Source organism: Lissotriton vulgaris, chromosome 2_1, assembly GCF_964263255.1.
Source record: "Lissotriton vulgaris chromosome 2_1, aLisVul1.2, whole genome shotgun sequence".
NCBI lineage: Eukaryota > Metazoa > Chordata > Amphibia > Caudata > Salamandridae > Lissotriton > Lissotriton vulgaris.
Window position 1 is genome coordinate 576,552,436 of NC_141687.1, and position 20,018 is coordinate 576,572,453.

General features: G+C 43.7%; 1 protein-coding gene across 1 annotated transcript in view; it reads right to left on the minus strand.

Moving 5' to 3' along the window:
- LOC147730764 (uncharacterized) overlaps window positions 1-20,018 on the minus strand; it is a 625,137-nt gene that overhangs the window by 315,003 nt on the left and 290,116 nt on the right. The window lies entirely within an intron of this gene.

The window sequence follows — 20,018 nt, forward strand, 5'->3', positions numbered from 1 at the left end:
TAATTCTATCCTAAAGCCACCAAGCATAGGATATCTGTTTCTTAATTAGTATTTGTTTTTAAAGCTCAACAAAACTCTGCCGCTAATTTAAATTCACATATCATTAACCAAATATGTGATTGTGTTAAACTTTACATGATTCTTAAAGCCTACAATGTAGATCGATTCTTGGTGTTGTGTGGTTGCCCGCCACCACAATTTTGGGAGTTTTTTCTTTTGCACTTTTCAGTGGCACTTTCGTCACAGAAAATAAATATTGTTATACTTTTGCACCGTAGATGTTTAATAGCTGGTTTGTGTATGAGAATGCAGTGGAATTCTGGTGGAAAATTGTGGAATGACTCCCTAAGATAGCATGCATTGGTGATTTTACTGGAAATCACTTCTGGGTACCATTTTCAACATCTTACATTTTATAGACTACATAAAAGAACACAACATGTGAGAGAGCTAAATGTTTATTCTACATCAGTTAAGAGTGGTTTGAATCAGCCTGCATCACATGACCTGACAGTGTCATGCTAGGTCCCTTACAATGCGCAACGACTTCACGAAAAATCCCCATTAAAAATAGATCTGTTCAGTTGACACACAAATTGGAAGAACCTCTCTGTAGCTCAAGAATATATGACATTTCCCCTTTTCCAACAGAGGGGAACCACAGGCAGCACTGAGATGAAATGATAGTATCTTGAGATGTTTGCAATGTCACTCTCAATGTTGGACCATTCCTTTGAGTAGGAGAACTCCATTTACAGCGCTAATGCCATTCACATTTTGGCAATCCTATTAAATTCACAAAAACAAATTGCGACTTTATTGTCCAGATACAGGGTCAACAGCACATATGATTGACCTTTCCCAACTAATGGGACTGAGTGGCAGTGAAGCGCACTTCAAAGGTTTATTTACTGGTTTTAGGTTCATTTATGCTGTTATCACATGAATGTGCCATTGTCATGAACCTTTTCTTCCTTCAGATAATGTTTCCCTTCCTCCTGGAGTCCCATCTCTGCTGCTTGTCAGTAATTTAAATGCAGACTGTGGTCTCATATATATTTCAAAGAACCCATACACCTGTAGTGATGAAATGTCTGATTGTCTGTCCTCCTCTTACCATTTCAGCATTTAAATATTGCAGACTAAACATTTGTGTGTAACCAGAGTGCTGGGTTTTGTTCTAGAAACCTCATTAAAAAAGTTATTATTCTGATATAATTAAATTTACTTGAGCGACAAGAAGGCTGAAAGTGCAATTAAGGGACGGGCTAACTACTCTGCCATATTGTTTCCTGACGTTCACTCTTTGGGGCTGTTAGAGACAAGTTGTAGCACCTCTGGAGCAGAAGACAATGCTTCTTCATAGGTTGTGACATTCAATTTTAGGAGCAGATGCAGCCCCTTCAGATTCTGCTAGTCATTTCAGATTCAGCAATGAGACTGTCATTGACAACAAAATTATATACTCCTGATTCCAAAAGGCTAAATACATTGTTAATAAAAAGGTAGGCTATCCAATATGTGAAACCCTGGACCTCATCTTAGGTCTGTGAAAATAGAAACAATGGTTCAAAACTGCTGTCCATGGCCTGCAAAATTGTCAAGCTAGAACTGTTCTTGAGAGTTCCACTGAGTGCTGACAAGAGCTAAGGAGACTGAAGGGATCGGGAATTTCATGTCAGCGTGGATTCTTTGCACCATGCGCAAGGTCCATTCCCAGTTAAACTCAGTACTATTGAAATACAGAAGATCATAAGTTAAGGGATACAGAACAGTAAATAATTAGCTTGATCTCCACAAACAATATGTCAGAGGCAGCTGACAGGCAGTCCAGGAAACTGCTACAGTACTAGAAGCTGGGTGGTTGCTTGTGTTTAAAAGGCTTGCCATGCTCAGCAGATCTGATGAGTTTCCTTTTTAAGATTACAAAACACTACTTCCAAAGCATGCTATACTTCATGATGTACACCACCAAGAACCAATAATCAGCCATTTTTCTACACTCATCACTAAATCTTCTAGTTCTGCAACATCAAATTTCTGGATACTATATTGCAAGATGATGGTCACCGGATACTAATTCGATAAATCTGAGGAATTAAAGATTCTCTGAAATATATTGATAAAGAGTTTACTAATTAGAAATTTATCCTGAAGTGACTCAAGGATGCACCCACTACTGGATAGCAAACTTAGATTGCTTGGGTCTTGAAACCCATGTGATGTATGCCCTCCTGGTTGGGTGACTAGCAGTGAGATCCAGAAGCAAGGATCTAGATGAACAACAACTCTATGCATTGCGATGCAAAGAGTAGAAAAAGTCACCTCCTTTCATAGGTCAGGAAAAGCAAAGTCATACCGTCTCCATAGTAATTTGTCAAAGACTTTTGGTAAGTTGCAGGACAACTGCGATATTTACATTGGGCCAGAGATTACCTTTTCCAATGACCTCTCCAAAGAACCCTGGACAGAGAAAGCCAGGCAGGCCTATGGTGGAGAACACATTGCCTGCAAGAAGGTCCCACAGAGAAGAATTTTGCAAATTAGGACCGCACTGGTGGGTTGGCTACCCCCAGACAAATGCTAAAAGGGAATGCAGTGACACTCCGTGTGGAGAGATAAAGGTGTCTCTTCTGCCCGAGGCACACCCTCTGTAGAATGGCGGGATGGCGGTTGAAATGGGAATTGCCACACAAATTGACAAATTTTATTTATTTTAAGCAATTTATTGAGCGCACGCTTACCCAAGGGTGTCTTGGCGCTTGGGTAAAAGTGGTAATAATTGTAGTGATGGAAAGTTGCTCTTGCACAGTCTTTGGTAACTGTATATTTTGGAGACATTTTGTTAAGTGTAAAGTGTGGTCCAAAGTGCACAGCAAGCAATCAGATTTGGTCCAGTTTGTGCAGTCAGAGATCTCCGGAACACTCTATGTGGGTAAGATGCTGGGTTATGCTGGATGAGGTTGACAGCTCTGACATGTTTTAGCACATTGCTATTAGGTCTCATGGACCACGAAAATAACTCAGTGAATGTCACCTTGACATCACCTCCTGTGGTGATGTTAAGATTGAAACTCCTTGCTGAAAGGGTTGTCTTACACTGATACAGTACCAGCCACATATTATCGCAATGACCAAAGGAGAGCAAATATACTGTTGATTAGCTAAATGTGACCATCACCTTGACCTGCAGATTAGAGCACTGATGGGTCATCAGACCGTTCTCCCGGGTTGTTTTTCTCTACAAGAAGCTGCAAGGCTTCACAAAGTAGCAGCTGAAATTCGTGGAAGAACAGCCTGGAGAGCCACTGTGGAACCTTTGTGTTGATTTCAGGAATTACACTGTAGCATTTATACGGTTAGAGATTGCTTGGTTTCCCTTAGCTAGGATGTAAAAAACAGAGATAGCAAACTGGACCGGCTTTTCGTACCAGCAAGCCTTTCTTAGTGATAGTTTGAGAGTTGAAACTAAGAAACAAAATCATACAGCGGTTCCCTCGGGAATGCAAGGACAACACATATCGTTTTAAGTACATATGCGAGGAAACACTCTTAGAAACTGGAGTGGCCACTACAATTTCAATCGTACATAAGTATATATAATATTTCTGAATACCGTATTCGAGATAATGAGTATCCTCGACCCTCCTGCTTGTTCATTTTGAAAGAATGTAAACTTGGACTATACCAATTTGACATGCGTCACAGCAGTACCTGGCCAAATTGCAGGATTTTTTGTGGGTCTGATCATCTTCAGCCCTGCCTTCGGTCAATAGCGAAGATCTGGGGCCCTCGAGCCTTCCAAGTGCTGAAGCGGGGTGACGTTTGCAGCCAGAACCCTAAAGTAACTGGTCTTCATCACCTGTGTATTTTGCTTACCTTAGATCGCTCCAAGAACACCAAAAGACTCATTTACATTTAGAAGTTCAAAAAGAGAAACATCTCTGTGACTTAAGCTCTCTTCCATTCAGACTGGCGGCCTCAGCATGTAAAGCTTCGATGCCCAGAGATGTCCAAGAGTGCTGGATTCAGTCCAGATTCCAGGATCTACTGAGAAGATACGTTTATATACAATTGATCTACTTGGAAACTATTTACATAGTTCTGAAAAACTGGGATGTGTCTAGCCCTCCTGGACCTACTCTGGGCACCGCTGGGGTAAACTGGGTTTTGAAATATTACAGCGGTCGTGGGCAGCTGGAAAGCGGGATGTTGGTGAAAACGTCAATGTCGCTGTGTCTGTGTAAACTCATTCACACCAACACCACTTCTGTGTAGGTCGATTTATAGGGAGACAACGGCAAAATGAATGTTTGGAAATGGTGTGTCTCTTTTTCTGTATGTGTTAGAGTCGCCATATTGTAAATAACAAAAACCTTTGCATGATGGGGAGTATAATTTATACTCCAAAGTAGACAAGCCAGCAATCTAACTCTTCTGCAGTTTTTGTGCTGCATTTTACACTCACTTGTTTTTTTTTTTTTTAAAGTGCATATCTCCATCTTACTATTTATTTTCAGTACTGACTGTGACTGTACTTTTTTAACTAAATCATATTGACCGAAGCGAATAAACATGGATAAGATTGTTTAATGTTAGTACAATCTCTTCCTGTAATTCAATAAATAGGAATTTATCTGCTGGTCTCCCACGGGGATGCTGAAGTGAATTAACAGCCTCCCCCAAAATATATCGTCCTCCATAGCTTTGTGTGGCTGGCGACCTACTCAACACAATTTCAATGTGTTGCGAAATTAAATAGTTTCAGAGAGCAAACGCCTCTTTTGTGTTGTTAAGTGATCCTGTGCGCCTCAATGGACGGGTTCAATGGCCGGGAGGCATATCTTGGCTCCACAAACAGGTCTATTGTGCGACACCATTTCGTTTTATCCTTGCTTGGCAAGACAAACACGCTGTATCAGTTGTTCCTTGAAAGCTTACTCAATGACAACCAGCACATGCCACACAATATGGTAGGAAGAGGGACAGAACACCAGACACCCGGCAGCCACAGGGCCTTCAGTGTGCAGGTGTTACAGATCAAAAGACCTATGCAGAGCAAATGTTAAGCTTCGACCAATCAAAAAACAGGCCGGGGCACATTTGCGTGTGTACACTTTGGACTTCAACAGAATTCGAAGTTTTGGGAGACATGATAGAAAACCGGAGGGTGTTTTTTCAATGTTTTTAATTTTTTATGGGTGTGTATTTTTGCAGATACAATTATACTATTTAGTGTCGTAACAATTATCCATCAAGGAATAACTGGTACTCTGCAACAACCCATATCTGCCTATAACCAATTAGGAACTCGAAAAAAACACGCGCATTACTTGTTTTTCTTTAACAAAAAGAAACGAAAAACATAGTAGGGAAAACACAACACAAAACACAGAGAGACATGGACAAGACATTAAACCACTTACCAATACATTTATCATAAGCAAACGCCTATTAACTTTTGGTAAAGCATTCCAAATTGAGTTGTGTCGTCTCAGATTATTCTTGCTACTACTCTGATGTCACAAGCACAATATAATTGGAGTATCATCCTCCAATTAACAGAGCTTGTCACATTCCATTGGTATCAAAAGGCCGGAAATATTTATACAATGACAACAGTTGTATGTCACAATATCAATGCCACAAATATTGGCCAACAGAAATATCAGCTACAGGTTAACCACTATGTTTTACAAACCAATGTATAACTAAGATTTACTAATATTAATTCCATATCTACATACCTTGAAGAGACGCAGTGTGGGACTTACTGGAGGTAACAGGAGGGCTGTTGGGCCCCAAGGACACTCTGGAGTTAAGGGGACTTCACCCCCAAGCAGCAATGCACCAGGAGGTTTGTTTCCAGAGTGGTGGAGAAAGAGGGCATGTCCTCTGACATCCTCTCAGCAATCACATTCTATGGGACTTATTGAAAGTAACAGGAGGGCTTGTTGGCCCCCAGGGACCCTCTGCAACCAATGGGGACATCATTCTCCAACCAGCAGTGTGCCAGGAGGCATGTTTGTAAAGTGGTGGTGAAAGGAGGAGGGCCTCCTGTAACTTGCCGGTCCTACATTTCTTTCCAATAATTTTTTATATATTAGGGGAGCGGGGGGCACATGGCCCCCTTTCCCTGGACTGATTTGGGCACTGGAGACCCCATCCCCTCGGGCCACGCCATTTTTAAATGCAGAATGGGAGTGCGAAACCCCCTCCTAGGCTGATTTCAGAGCTGGGGTCGCCATCCCATGTGGCACTGACTTTTTAATTTTTTTAATTTTTAATATTTAAAGGGAGGAGGCCCTGGCCAATTCAGGCCCAGGGACCCCATCCCCTGGGGCCTAGCCTCTCTTCTGCCTTTCCAGCAGCTCCCTCTGTGCAGCAGCAATGCTGGCTCCCTCAGGTGGCGGGGAGCTGATGGGAATGTGGGGGCCTTCCAGCGACGTAATAGGAAAAAGAATTAAAAAAAACACAGAAATTCACTGAAAAAAAAGAATGTTACAGGGACGTTATAGGTTGGCTCAGATTTCACTCATTCAAAACCTATGAAATTCATCAGTTATAGTTAACTGAGCTAATTATTACTTCTGCCCCTGTAATGCACTGCCTATGACCCTACATATTACATCACTCATGACATGGTCAGTGACATCACTCATGACACCTCTGATGGCATCTCAAATTAAATCACTGATGACATCACTGATCACATCATCCAGGGAAGCACTCACAGACCCACTCACACCTCTATATAACCTCTCATGCACCCAATCATATGCCCACACAACTACTCACATACCCATTCACAGACCTAAAAGAATACTCACACAAGCAGTCACTCATCCACAGAGCCACTCGCACACCCACTAACTCACTCATAAAGCCACTCACACAACCACTCTCACTAATACAGCTACTCATACAACTAGTCACTTACCCATACAACCACTCACACAGCCACACACTTACACACCCACTCATACAGCTAATCACACACCCACTCACTCACCCATACAGTCTCTCAACACAGCCACTCACTCACCAAAACAAGCACTCACACAGTCACTCACACACCTACACAATCTCTTACATACCCATTCACACATCCATGCAAGCACTCTCACATCTGCTCACTCTTCCATACAGCCATTCACACAGACACTCACTCTCCAATACAGCCATTCACACACCAACTCACTTAACCAAACACCCACTCAAATAGCCACACACTCACCCATACAGGTACTTACACACCCATTCACTCACTCATACCACCATTCAGACACCCACTCACTCGTCCATACAGTCACTCACACATTCACTCCCTCACCCATACAGCCACTCACACAGCCACTCACACACCCACTCACTCACCAATATATCCACTCACACAGCAACTCCCTTACTCACTCACACAGCTACTACTCACCCCCCACTTATACACCCATACAGCCAGCCACACACCTAGTCACACACCCATGCAGCCACTCAGACACCCACTCACACATGGATACACACAGTCACACAGCCACTCACATAATATATGTTAGAAGTAGTATCACTCATTAGTAGTGCACCTAGTATATTAATCTAACATCTGTAGTAGGTTGGAATGTATCTTTAACACTCATAAACTCTTAGAAATGGTTACTCTCACTGGATGATGTCATCAGTGATGTTATTTGAGATATCATCAGTGATGAATATATATATGAAATATATATATATATATATATATATATACATGTTACCTACTGGCTATCGCCAGTAGGTATATATAGTTAGGATTTTTTCCCTATGGCATTTTTGAAAATTCTATGTCTAATAACTTTGGCGTTTGTGGACGGAATCGGCTGAAATTTTCAGGAAAATTGCACATTTTGTTTCTGAGCAGCCCTTTAAAATTTGGGGGGGTTTTGTCGAGGGGGGGCCGAGAAAAAAGGGGGGTCCCAAAACACGTTTTTCCCATGTTAATTTCCATAGGGCGGTTGGACTCACTTTTAGCTCGAACGGCTGAATGGATTTGCACGAAACTTGGCAAAATTGTAGGGACTGTTAGCCCGATGTGCCTTTGCTAGGTCTCAATATATGTGCTCCAGTAGTTTTTGAGAAATTAACGTTTAAATCAAGATATATATCTGTAACAGCGCTCCAGGCTGCGCTCCGGTTCGCTTATTTTTCGCGAAACGGAACTTTGAGCGCAGAAAGCTGATTGGCTCTCCGGTGTCTGTCAACATTCTAAACAGTCCGGAGCGGCCGCCATCTTATCTCTCGGTAGGATCGAGAGAGAAGAAGAGGTGAAAAACGAAGGGGGAATTTAATGAAAGGGGGCAAGGTATACCCCTCTTGACCCCCTAGGAATGTTGTTGGGGTTATTAAAGGGTCCCGTGGGGAAAAAAAAAAAAAAAATGATTTTTCACGGTAGAAGCGCTTCACGGGCCGCGAACTGGGCCGCAAACTGGTAGCGAAACGGGAATTCGCCATTTTGTGCTTCGTTAATTAAATTACTAGGTATAAGGGGGTGCGGGAGACGTATCCTAATCCCCTATGTTTCATGAGGGTGGCTGAGGAGGCTCATATATGTTGATACATCTCTTCCAGCGGCTGTGCGTGAGCTTTTTATTTTTTTTGCTGCGTGACAGTCCGGAGCGGCCGCCATCTTATCTCTCGGTAGGATCGAGAGAGAAGAAGAGGTGAAAAACGAAGGGGGAATTTAATGAAAGGGGGCAAGGTATACCCCTCTTGACCTCCTAGGAATGTTGTTGGGGTTATTAAAGGGTCCCGTGGGGAAAATAAAAAAAAAAATGATTTTTCACGGTAGAAGCGCTTCACGGGCCGCGAACTGGGCTGCAAACTGGTAGCGAAACGGGAATTCGCCATTTTGTGCTTCGTTTTAATTAAATTACTAGGTATAAGGGGGTGCGGGAGACGAATCCTAATCCCCTATGTTTCATGAGGGTGGCTGAGGAGGCTCATATATGTTGATACATCTTTTCCAGCGGCTGTGCGTGAGCTTTTTTTTTTTTTTGCTGCGTGACGTCTGTTAACGTTCGATTCGATGGAAATCAGGATGTGTTGACCGCCAATTTGTCACTGCGATAAAATATTTTGTTATAAATGAATCCTTATTGATAAACATCGTCTGCGCTATCTTGCTTTTTTTCCAATGCCACAATTTTGTCGTGCACGGCAGCCATTTTAGATGCCAGGCTGGTCCCAGGCTATCACCTACCCCTGCGGATGTAGTTTATGGCCCCAGCTAAAGAGAATCCAGACATGCCAACCCTCTCGATTCAGGCGTGAGACTACTGATTTCAGTGCTAGTCTCCCGCCTCCCGATTTCTGCAAGCAAAAACCCGGGGGCATATTACGAACAACTAGCGATAATTTTTGTCTCTAACTTGTTTAGAGACAAAAATTTTCGCCGCACATCGGCGATTTTTATCGCAGATAAACCTTGCTATTATCGCAGAAAAGTCAGCGATATTCATGTATTATCGAGCAAATGCTCTTAGCCATGTTATCCACCTCCCATTGGATAACATGGCTAAGAACTGCTCAGGGCAGGTGTTAGCTTTTGGAGATATTCGCGTTTAGCGCGAATATCTCCAAAAGTTGGTAATAGGAGATAGCGATGTTAGGGACTGTTTCCAGTCGCTAACATCTTAGCACGCCCACTTTGCATGTCATTAGTGATAAGTATCACTGACATGCAAAGCGGGGCCCAAGATGGTCGCTATCTCCTTTTAGCTGTCACTAACTGGTGTTAGCGACAGCTTGGTAATAGGGAGATAATTTTATCTCCGCTTTCATGGCTTTTAAAGCCAAAAAAGCGGAGATAAACCCCCTTGATAATATGCCCCACGATTCCTCGGGGGTTTCAGCTGATAGGGCTTGGTATTGTGTTACGTGGTAATTTTTCCAGGAAACGTCAGAGGGTCGATGCAGGTGTTCTAGAAGAGGTGATAAACCATTTAAGCCTCATGAACAAGCGCATGGTCTTTTAAAGATTTGTGAAGTACTCGGGGCGGCGGTGTGTGTGTGTGCCCTCTTTCAGGAGCGGGCGGGGGGGCACTGCCAGCAACTTGCCAGGTCAGGTAGTGTTCAACACGTGCATCACCCTTTCTCTGCCTGCTATTGCGCTCCATGCTTCGGAAAGGTAAGAAAAAGAACGTGCATTTGAGTTTGAAATGTCCGATCCTGTAGCAGTACACTTGCAAAGCCCACACATGACAATAACCCGATTCAAGGCCCCATTCACCCGTTTTTAAAAAAAATTATAACACTCCAACAAAGTAACATTATAAAACTTTATTAACTTTTAAATATAATGAACGGAACAAAAACTGTAAAAACATTTAAACATTTTTCACCCAAAAAAGCAACAATGGTCAGAAGCTGTCTTTTGTGCGAATAGTCCCAAGGCAGCACAACGTGCAGAGTTCTGGACGGCACCCAGGTGATGTCGCCTGGGTGCCGCACTGGTTTTGGGATCCTACAATGCTGCTCCGAAAAATTGGCGTGGGGCGTCCCGGGTGGTGCGGGGGGAGGCCTCGTCAGTAGCGGTCTGTTGTGCGAATAGTCCCAAGGCAGCAGAACGCGCTGAGATGTTGATGGCACCCAGGTGATGTCCAGTAAACTGCCGCACTGGGTTTGGTATCCTACAATGCTGCTCCGAAAATTGGCGTGGGGCGGCCCGGGGGGGGGGGGGGGGCGTGGGGGAGGCGGCGTGAACGGGCCTCCCCAGGTGGCGGCCATCCAGCTGAGTTGCGCCCGCTCTTGCGGCTACAGCGTCTCGCTCACCATGTTGTTGAGTTGCTCCCACTCTTGCAGTGCAGCGATAGGCGGCTGCCACATGACTCTTAAAATGGCGGCCGGCTCTTCGGTTTTGGGCCTGGTCCACTGAAATGGCCCTGGGACACCTTGGAACTCGGACGCTTGCCTGCTAGGGCTTGGGCTCCATTCTCGAAAAGCGTCCCCTCAGCCGTGAAGATTCTACAAAAGTCTTGGGGGCCCCCGACTCCCGCAGGCTTCCGGTGGGGAGCGGCTGCCATGATTGCTCGCGGAATGACCACGACGGAGCCACGAGATGGTGGTGCTCTCATGCTGACGCCAGCTTCAGTCTGAATGATCCAGAAACAAGGTGGGGCTTTCATCGTTTGGGAAAAAAAAATGTTCTAAACCAATGAAAAGTGTTATTTTAGGTCATATGACCAAGCCTTCCATCTTTAGGAAACCAAAAGTAAAATGAACCAATGAAAAGTTTTATAAACAAGTCACATGACCTGTTATGCGGCATAGAGCTACAAAAAGCGTAGAAAATCCGTTGGCATGTGAGGCGGCGTCAGTAGCGGACCGATGTGCGAATAGGCCGAAGGCAGCACAACGCGTCGAGATCCGGATGGCACCGAGGTGGTGTCCAGCAAATTGCCGCACTGGTGTGGCCATCCTACAATGCTGCGCCGAAAGACGGCGTGTCCAGCTGAGTTGCGGTCACTCTTGCTTGTCAGTAGTGGACCGATGTGTAAATAGGTCGGAACCAGCACAAGGCGCCAAGATCCGAATGGCAAGTTCTGGATGTTGAGTGCCATAGTTGAGAGTTCTGAGCAGTGCTTGTAAGACTATCTGAAGTTTATTATAAGAATCAGACTAAGTTGAAGACTGTCTGAAGCTTATTTGCACCTTTTGCAGCTTCACTATTGCCCAAGGTGGTGTCCAGCAAATTGCTGCACTGGTGTGGCCATCCTACAATGCTGCGCCGAAAGACGGCGTGTTCAGCTGAGTTCCGGTCACTCTTGCGGTACAGTGACTCGAACGCGCCGAGATCCGGATGACACCGAGGTGGTGTCCAGCAAGTTGCCGCACTGGTATGGCCATCCTACAATGCTGCGCCGAAAGACGGCGTGACCAGCTGAGTTCCGGTCACTCTTGCGGTACAGTGATTCGAACGCGCCGAGATCCGGATGGCACCGAGGTCGTGTCCAGCAAGTTGCCGCACTGGTGTGGCCATCCTACAATGCTGCGCCGAAAGTCAGTGTGGGGTGCCCCGTTGGCTTATGAGGTGATGTCAGTAGTGGACCGATGTGTGAATAGGTCGGAACCAGCACAAGGCGCCCTGCACTGTTGAGCTTTTTTCAATGCCTGTTTTTTGTTGTTTCCCCTCCATCAAAAACAAAAAAAAAATATAAAACTGTGCAAAAATACAAAGAAATGTTTAGAAAAGCAGTGCTTGTAAGACTGTCTGAAGCTCTTTTGCACCTGCTGCAGCTTCACTATTGCCCTGGTGTGGCCAAAGATCACCCATGACATAGGCGGCCGGCTCCCGAGGTCCGGCGGAACTTTTTTCCTTTTCCTTTCTGCTTGTCCCACAATCCGTTTCACCTGAAGACACGACCAGGTTCCTGAATGTGTGCAGGGGGACGCTATTGATTGAATGAAAATGGCGACTTGACACAAAGCTGACTCAAGCGTTGCTGTTGATGCTATACAGACAAAAATTGGTTTTCAGTTTGTACATTCTTCAGGATTTTTTTTTCCATCCAAGGCTGATTGAGAGTTTGTAGAAAAATGGCTTCAGATTTTCCACATATTACTCTTCAACATTCTTCCTGAATGTAACAATGTGAGACTCACTAGGAGAACGGCTGTTTATCTTTCCTTTCAAAATGCTGCCAACAATATTTTCTGAATGGAAGACACCATCTTGTAGCATAAAGGGCCGAAAGGGGTTCTGGTCTGGCCGATTGTTGGTGGAGACATTTTGACTATATCTTGGACCTGCCCGGCCTCGCCCAAAATGGCGCCGGTATAAATGGGACTCGTAACTCCTTGCCCGCAAATGTATATCTAGAAAATTTTATTGTAAGTGGCCCTGTGTTATTTTAATTACGAAATGTACGTCCACCGATTCCGCAACTGTTAGACACCTTAGTTCTTGTAACCTAATGGCCCGCTCGTTATGTTCCTCTACAGTGTAAATGTCTCCTCATCATATACGATTTCAGTTTACTCCGTGGCCGGCCCACGTGGTTATAGGCCCGTATTTGTATACTGACATTTTCACAATAAAGGTTTTTAAAACAAAACACGGTAGTAGTATTTAGATTGGTAAAGTTTTTACTTTTAGTCACTGTTTTCGAATCAGTAAAAGGCAAGTGAAATAAAGCAGTCCAATTACATGACGGATAAAAGGTATAATACGTAGGAACGCAGTAAAGATAAATGGTCAAGGGCAGTTGTGTTTTCCACTCCTGCAACATAAAGTGATCGATAAGAATCTGATAATCAGACGTATCGGCGACTAAGACAGCAGGCCGAGTCTCTTTTACTCAACGGCTCCGTCATGGAACGAAGAAACGCCCTTTTTCTCGAAAAAGGAATATATTTTACTTGCAGGACAGTTGTAAATTTTCCGGGAAAGTACATTAGCCTGGAATATTATAACATATATGTTTAAAAAGAAAAGTTCGAAATCAATAAAAAGCGTATTTTTTAGGTCATATGACCAAGCTTTTCATTATTAAAATAACAAAAGTAAAATGAACCAATAAAAAGTTTTATTAACAAGTCACATGACCTGTTATGCTTACGTTACGCGCTGCGCGCCGCGCCCCGGATCACTTCCGGGTGCGCTAACGCGGCGTGTCATATAACGCATTACGCGACAACGTAGGTCAAGAATATAGTCAAAATGTCTCCACCAACCAGCGTTCGGAACACAACCCCTTTCAGCAGTCCAAAAAGTTCTGTTAAATGACAACAGAGGGGACAGGCAACAAGAACCATCAGTCAAAGAGGGGAGGGCAAGTTCTTCTCTTCTGGGTCATGTTGGGGCGCTACCGGAACTGATCGAATTGGTAGACTACAGTGTTTCTGGATGTTTCAGACTAAAGCTGGCGTCAGCATGAGAGCACTACCATCTCGTAGCTCCGTCGTGGCCATTTCACGAGCAGACATGGCAGCCACTCCCCACCAGAAGCCTGCGGGAGTCGGGGGCCCCCAAGACTTTTGTAGAATCTTCAAGGCTGAGGGGACGCTTTCGAGAATGGGACCCAAGCCCTATCAGGGAAGCGTCCGAGTTCCAAGGTGTCCCAGGGCCATTTTAGTGGACCAGGCCTAAAACCGAAGAGCCGGCCGCCATTTTGAGAGTCCTGTGGCAGCCGCCTATCGCTGCACCGCAAGAGCGGGAGCAACTTAACTACATGGTGAGCGAGACGCTGTAGACGCAAGAGCGGGCGGTAAACAGCTGAATGGCGGAAGAGGCACAGTGTAGCAAAAGCGGGCGGAATGGCAACTAAAACGGTAAAGGGGCGCCCCACTACAGCGTGTCTTCAGGTCAAACGGATTGTGGGACAAAGTCCAGAATAGAAGAGTCATCAAAAGGCAAAAAGTTCCGCCGGACCCCGGGAGCCGGCCGCCTATGTCGGGGGCGATCTCAGGCTACACCAGTGCTATAAGACTTGGGGAGGGGGTCGGAGCCAAGCGTCTTCTCCGAGTCCGTGCCATCACACCGCCCCTCGGGGGCCTCCGTCAAGCGGTTTAGGGAGGTACCATATAACATTGTTTTCAAATGCAGTCAGGTCCACAAACGACCCTCACTTACTTTGAGAATAGTGAAGCTGCAGTAGGTGGAAATAAGCTTCAGACAGTCTTACAAGCACTGCTTTTGTAAACATTTTTTGATTTTTTTGTATTTTTGCACAGTTTTATATTTTTTTTTGTTTTTGATGGAGGGGAAACAACAAAGCACAGGCATTGAAAAAAGCTCAAACTCAGAACTCTGAACTATGGCACCCAACATCCAGGACTTTCCATCCGGATCTTGGCGCCTTGTGCTACTTCCGACCTATTCACAAATCGGTCCACTACTGACATCATCTTATAAACCAACGTTATGTAAATAGTTATTTAATAAAATGTTTTACCCTGTTTCTTTGCTGGTGTGTTGTCTATATTTTTAATATTTGCATAGGGTTTGTCGTTATTTTGGGCGGGATGGGTGACGGAGCCGAGCTGTCTTGCAGCCCTCATGGTGTGGAGCTCAGTTCATCTCACTATTTTCGTATTTCTCATGAAGGGTTGTTCCTAATATTTCTATTTTAGCGAGGTCAAAAAGAGATCCAATTAGTGGCCTACTGATTTTGCTCGATTACTTTTATTTTTTTACACGATTTTTCACGATTTTTCACTATCTGCAAAGAGTAAACAGAGTATTGCGACTTTGTGCTTGTTTGTAAATAGAGAATGAACTAAAGAGAATCAATTGGAAAACAGTAAATGCTTGGATAACAATCAATCAAATGGAGAGACAAGCAGGTACGACGGATTACAACGGGGGTAAAGGTCTGCGTTAACTACCGTTCACTATCTGCAAAGAGAGAGTACTAATAAGAGAAAAGAGGGGAGGGGGGGGTGCAGCGTTCAAAGCACATCAGCGTGCATAAATACGAAAATGTTTTTATCTATCACGTACTTGACATTTTAAAGCTTTTCATATTTGCTATTAAAAAACCATTGAAATTCACTGAAAAAACCATAGGTTATAGTCGATATATAGTTAGGAATTTTCATTTACAAAACCTTGAAAATTCAATGAAAAAACCATTGGTTTTAGGCCATATATAGTTAGGGATTTGCATTTACAAAACCTTATTTTACTCGCATAAAACCATTGAAATTCCATATATAGTTAGATGCGCTAACTATATATCGCGCACCCGCAATCCACTGCTGATGATGTCACATATTACATCATTCATGACATGGTCAGTGACATCACTGATGACATCACTGATGACAACTCAAATGACATCACTGATGACATCTCAAATGACATCACTGATGACATCACTGATGACAACTCAAATGACATCACTGACAACATCACAGATGACATCATTCATGTGTTAATACGATGAACCTCTACAGACTCTGATATATCCTTAGATACACTCAGTGAAAACAGACACTCACAGACTGTCACTCATCCATGGAGTTACTCATACACCTAGACAGTCATGCAAAGAATCAAACACACCTCCAATTCCTCAACTATACAGTTATACACACCTTACTTATTGAAACATATTCTAATACATATTTACTCTCTTATACAATCCTTGATACATGTTAACAATGATCCATACAGCCACTCACACATTCACTGGCTGTTATGCACAGTTATTTATATATGTTAACTCTCGCATGTACTGTGTTTTACATATGTACTTACTTTGACATGTAGCACTGAGATATCCATTCACTCACCAATACACTCATGCACACAGTCAACCGCCCATATAGCTGTTTCCACATGCACTCTTGAACTCATACACCTAGTGAATCAACTGCTTACACATCTATGCACAGAATCACACACCTCCCAGCCACCCACACACATACTCCGTCTCCCATACAAATACTTGAGCAACCAATCAATAACCCATATAGTTATTTATATAGCTACTGATCAACACATGCAGCAGTTTACAGAACAACAGATATAATGATACACAAATTAATACAGTTTAATCACTAACCTATGCACTCAGTGAGACACATTTAATCACTCCCTCATACAATCAGTCATGCACCTACTAAATCCTTCATCCAGACACTTATACATCCACTCATTCTTCAATATGTAAGACATATTTTAACTTTACAGAAACATACAGTCACTGGATGTTGTCATCAGTGATGTCATTTGAGTTGTCATCAGTGATGTCATCAGTGATGTCATTTGAGATGTCATCAGTGATGTCATTTGAGTTGTCATCAGTGATGTCATCAGTGATGTCACTGACCATGTCATGAATGATGTAATATGTGACATCATCAGCAATGGATTGCGGGTGCGCGATATATAGTTAGCGCATCTAACTATATATGGAATTTCAATGGTTTTATGCGAGTAAAATAAGGTTTTGTAAATGCAAATCCCTAGCTATATATGGCCTAAAACCAATGGTTTTTTCATTGAATTTTCAAGGTTTTGTAAATGCAAATTCCTAACTATATATCGACTATAACCTATGGTTTTTTCAGTGAATATATATATATATATATAAATATACATATATATATATGAATATATATATATATATATACATATATATGTATATATATATATATATATATTATAAACACAAAGGACACAGCACTCTGGAATCTTGTAATGTGATCTTTATTACTCATACCGACGCATTTCGGCCAGCTCGGCCTTTCTCACGGTAGTGGGCACTACTCTCATTTCTGTATTTATGTCATTTCCTGTGAATTCACATCCCATGTAAATTTAGTGCAAAATGTATAAACTAAGGGTGTTACTAAACAAAGGTTTAAGTAGGGTACACACTGTTATTCAATGTCTGCGTAAATTGATTCTGTCAGAAGGGATATAGCATTGTTTTTAACTAAACTACAACTCCCAGAAGTCCATGGGATGTGAATTCACAGGAAATGACATAAATAAAGAGATGAGAGTAGTGCCCCCTACCGTGAGAAAGGCCGAGCTGGCTCAAACGCATTGGTGTGACAGACTGGCTCTGTATCAGTAAAAAAGATCACATTACAAGATTCCAGAGTGTGGCGTCCTTTGTGTTTAAAATTTAATTGGCCACTGGTTCGGCCAAACGCCTGCACCCACTGCTGCGCACTTCAACTGTAACCACATTGAGGCAAAATATATATATATTACCTACTGGCGTGTCGCCAGTAGGTATATATAGTTAGGATTTTTTCCCTATGGGATTTTTGAAAATTCTATGTCTAATAACTTTGGCGTTTGTGGACAGAATCGGCTGAAATTTTCAGGAAAATGGCACATTTTGTTTCTGAGCAGCCCCTGAAATTTGGGGGGGTTTCCTCAAGGGGGGGCCGAGAAAAAAGGGGGGTCCCAAAACGCGTTTTCCCCATGTTAATTTCCATAGGGCGGTTGGCCTCACTTTTAGCTCGAACGGCTGAATGGATTTGCACGAAACTTGGCAAAATTGTAGGGACTGTTAGCCCGATGTGCCTTTGCTAGGTCTCAATATATGTGCTCCAGTGGATTTTGAGAAATTAACGTTCAAAACAAGATATATATCTGTAACAGCGCTCCGGGCTGCGCTCCGGTCCGCTTACTTTTCGCGAAACGGAACTTTGCGATGCGAAGCTGATTGGCTCTCCGGTGTCTGTCAACATTCTAAACAGTCCGGAGCGGCCGCCATCTTATCTCTCGGTAGGATCGAGCAAGAAGAAGAGGTGAAAAACGAAGGGGGAATTTAATGAAAGGGGGCAAAGTATACCCCTCTTGACCCCCTAGGAATGTTGTTGGGGTTATTAAAGGGTGCCGTGGGGAAAATAAAAAAAAAATTATTTTTCACGGTAGAAGCGCTTCCCGGGCCGCGAACTGGGCCGCAAACTGGTAGCGAAACGGGAATTCGCCATTTTGTGCTTCGTTTTAATTAAATTACTAGGTATAAGGGGGTGCGGGAGACGTATCCTAATCCCCTATGTTTTCTGAGGGTGGCTGAGGAGGCTCATATATGTTGATATATGTCTTCCTGCGGCTGTGCGTGCGCCATCTTGTCTCTCGGTAGGATCGAGAGAGAAGAAGAGGTGAAAAACGAAGGGGGAATTTAATGAAAGGGGGCAAGGTATTCCCCTCTTGACCCCCTAGGAATGATGTTGGGGTTATTAAAGGGTCCCGTGGGGAAAAAAAATTGATTTTTCACGGTAGAAGCGCTTCCCGGGCCGCAAACTGGTGGCGAAACGGGAATTCGCCATTTTGTGTTTCGTTTTAATTAAATTACTAGGTATAAGGGGGTGCGGGAGACGTATCCTAATCCCTTATGTTTTCTGAGGGTGGCTGAGGAGGCTCATATATGTTGATACATGTCTTCCAGCGGCTGTGCGTGAGCTTTTTTTTTTTTGCTGCGTGACGTCTGTTAACGTTCGATTCGATGGAAATCAGGAAGTGTTGACCGCCAATTTGTCAGTGCGATAAAATATTTTGTTATAAATGAATCCTTATTGATAAACATTGTCTGCGCCATCTTGCCTTTTTTCCAATGCCACAATTTTGTCGTGCACGGCAGCCATTTTAGATGCCAGGCCGGTCCCAGGCTATCACCTAGCCCTGCGGATGTAGTTTATGGCCCCAGCTGTAGAGAATCCAGACATGCCAACCCTCCCGATTCAGGCGTGAGACTACTGATTTCAGTGCTAGTCTCCCGCCTCCCGATTTCTGCAAGCAAAAACCCGGGGGCATATTACCAACAACTAGCGATAATTTTTGTCTCTAACTTGTTTAGAGACAAAAATTATCGCCGCACATCGGCGATTTTTATCACAGATAAACCTTGCTATTAGCAAGGTTTATCGCAAATGCGATAAAAAACGGCCGCAATGCATGAATATCGCTGAAAAGTCAGCGATATTCATGCATTATCGAGCAAATGCTCTTAGCCATGTTATCCACCTCCCATTGGATAACATGGCTAAGAACTGCTCAGGGCAGGTGTTAGCTTTTGGAGATATTCGCGCTTAGCGCGAATATCTCCAAAAGTTGGTAATAGGAGATAGCGATGTTAGGGACTGTTTCCAGTCGCTAACATCTTGGCACGCCCACTTTGCATGTCATTAGTGATAAATATCACTGACATGCAAAGCGGGGCCCAAGATGGTCGCTATCTCCTTTTAGCTGTCACTAACTGGTGTTAGCGACAGCTTGGTAATAGGGAGATAATTTTATCTCCGCTTTCTGGGCTTTTAAAGCCAAAAAAGCGGAGATAAACCCCCTTGATAATATGCCCCACGATTCCTCAGGGGTTTCAGCTGACAGGGCTTGGTATTGTGTTACGTGCTAATTCTTCCAGGAAACGTCAGAGGGTCGATGCAGGGGCTCTAGAAGGGGTGATAAACCATTTAAGCCTCATGAACAAGCGCATGGTCTTTTAAAGATCTGTGAAGTACTCGGGGCGGCGGTGTGTGTGTGCCCTCTTTCAGGAGCGGGCGGGGGGGGGGGGGGCACT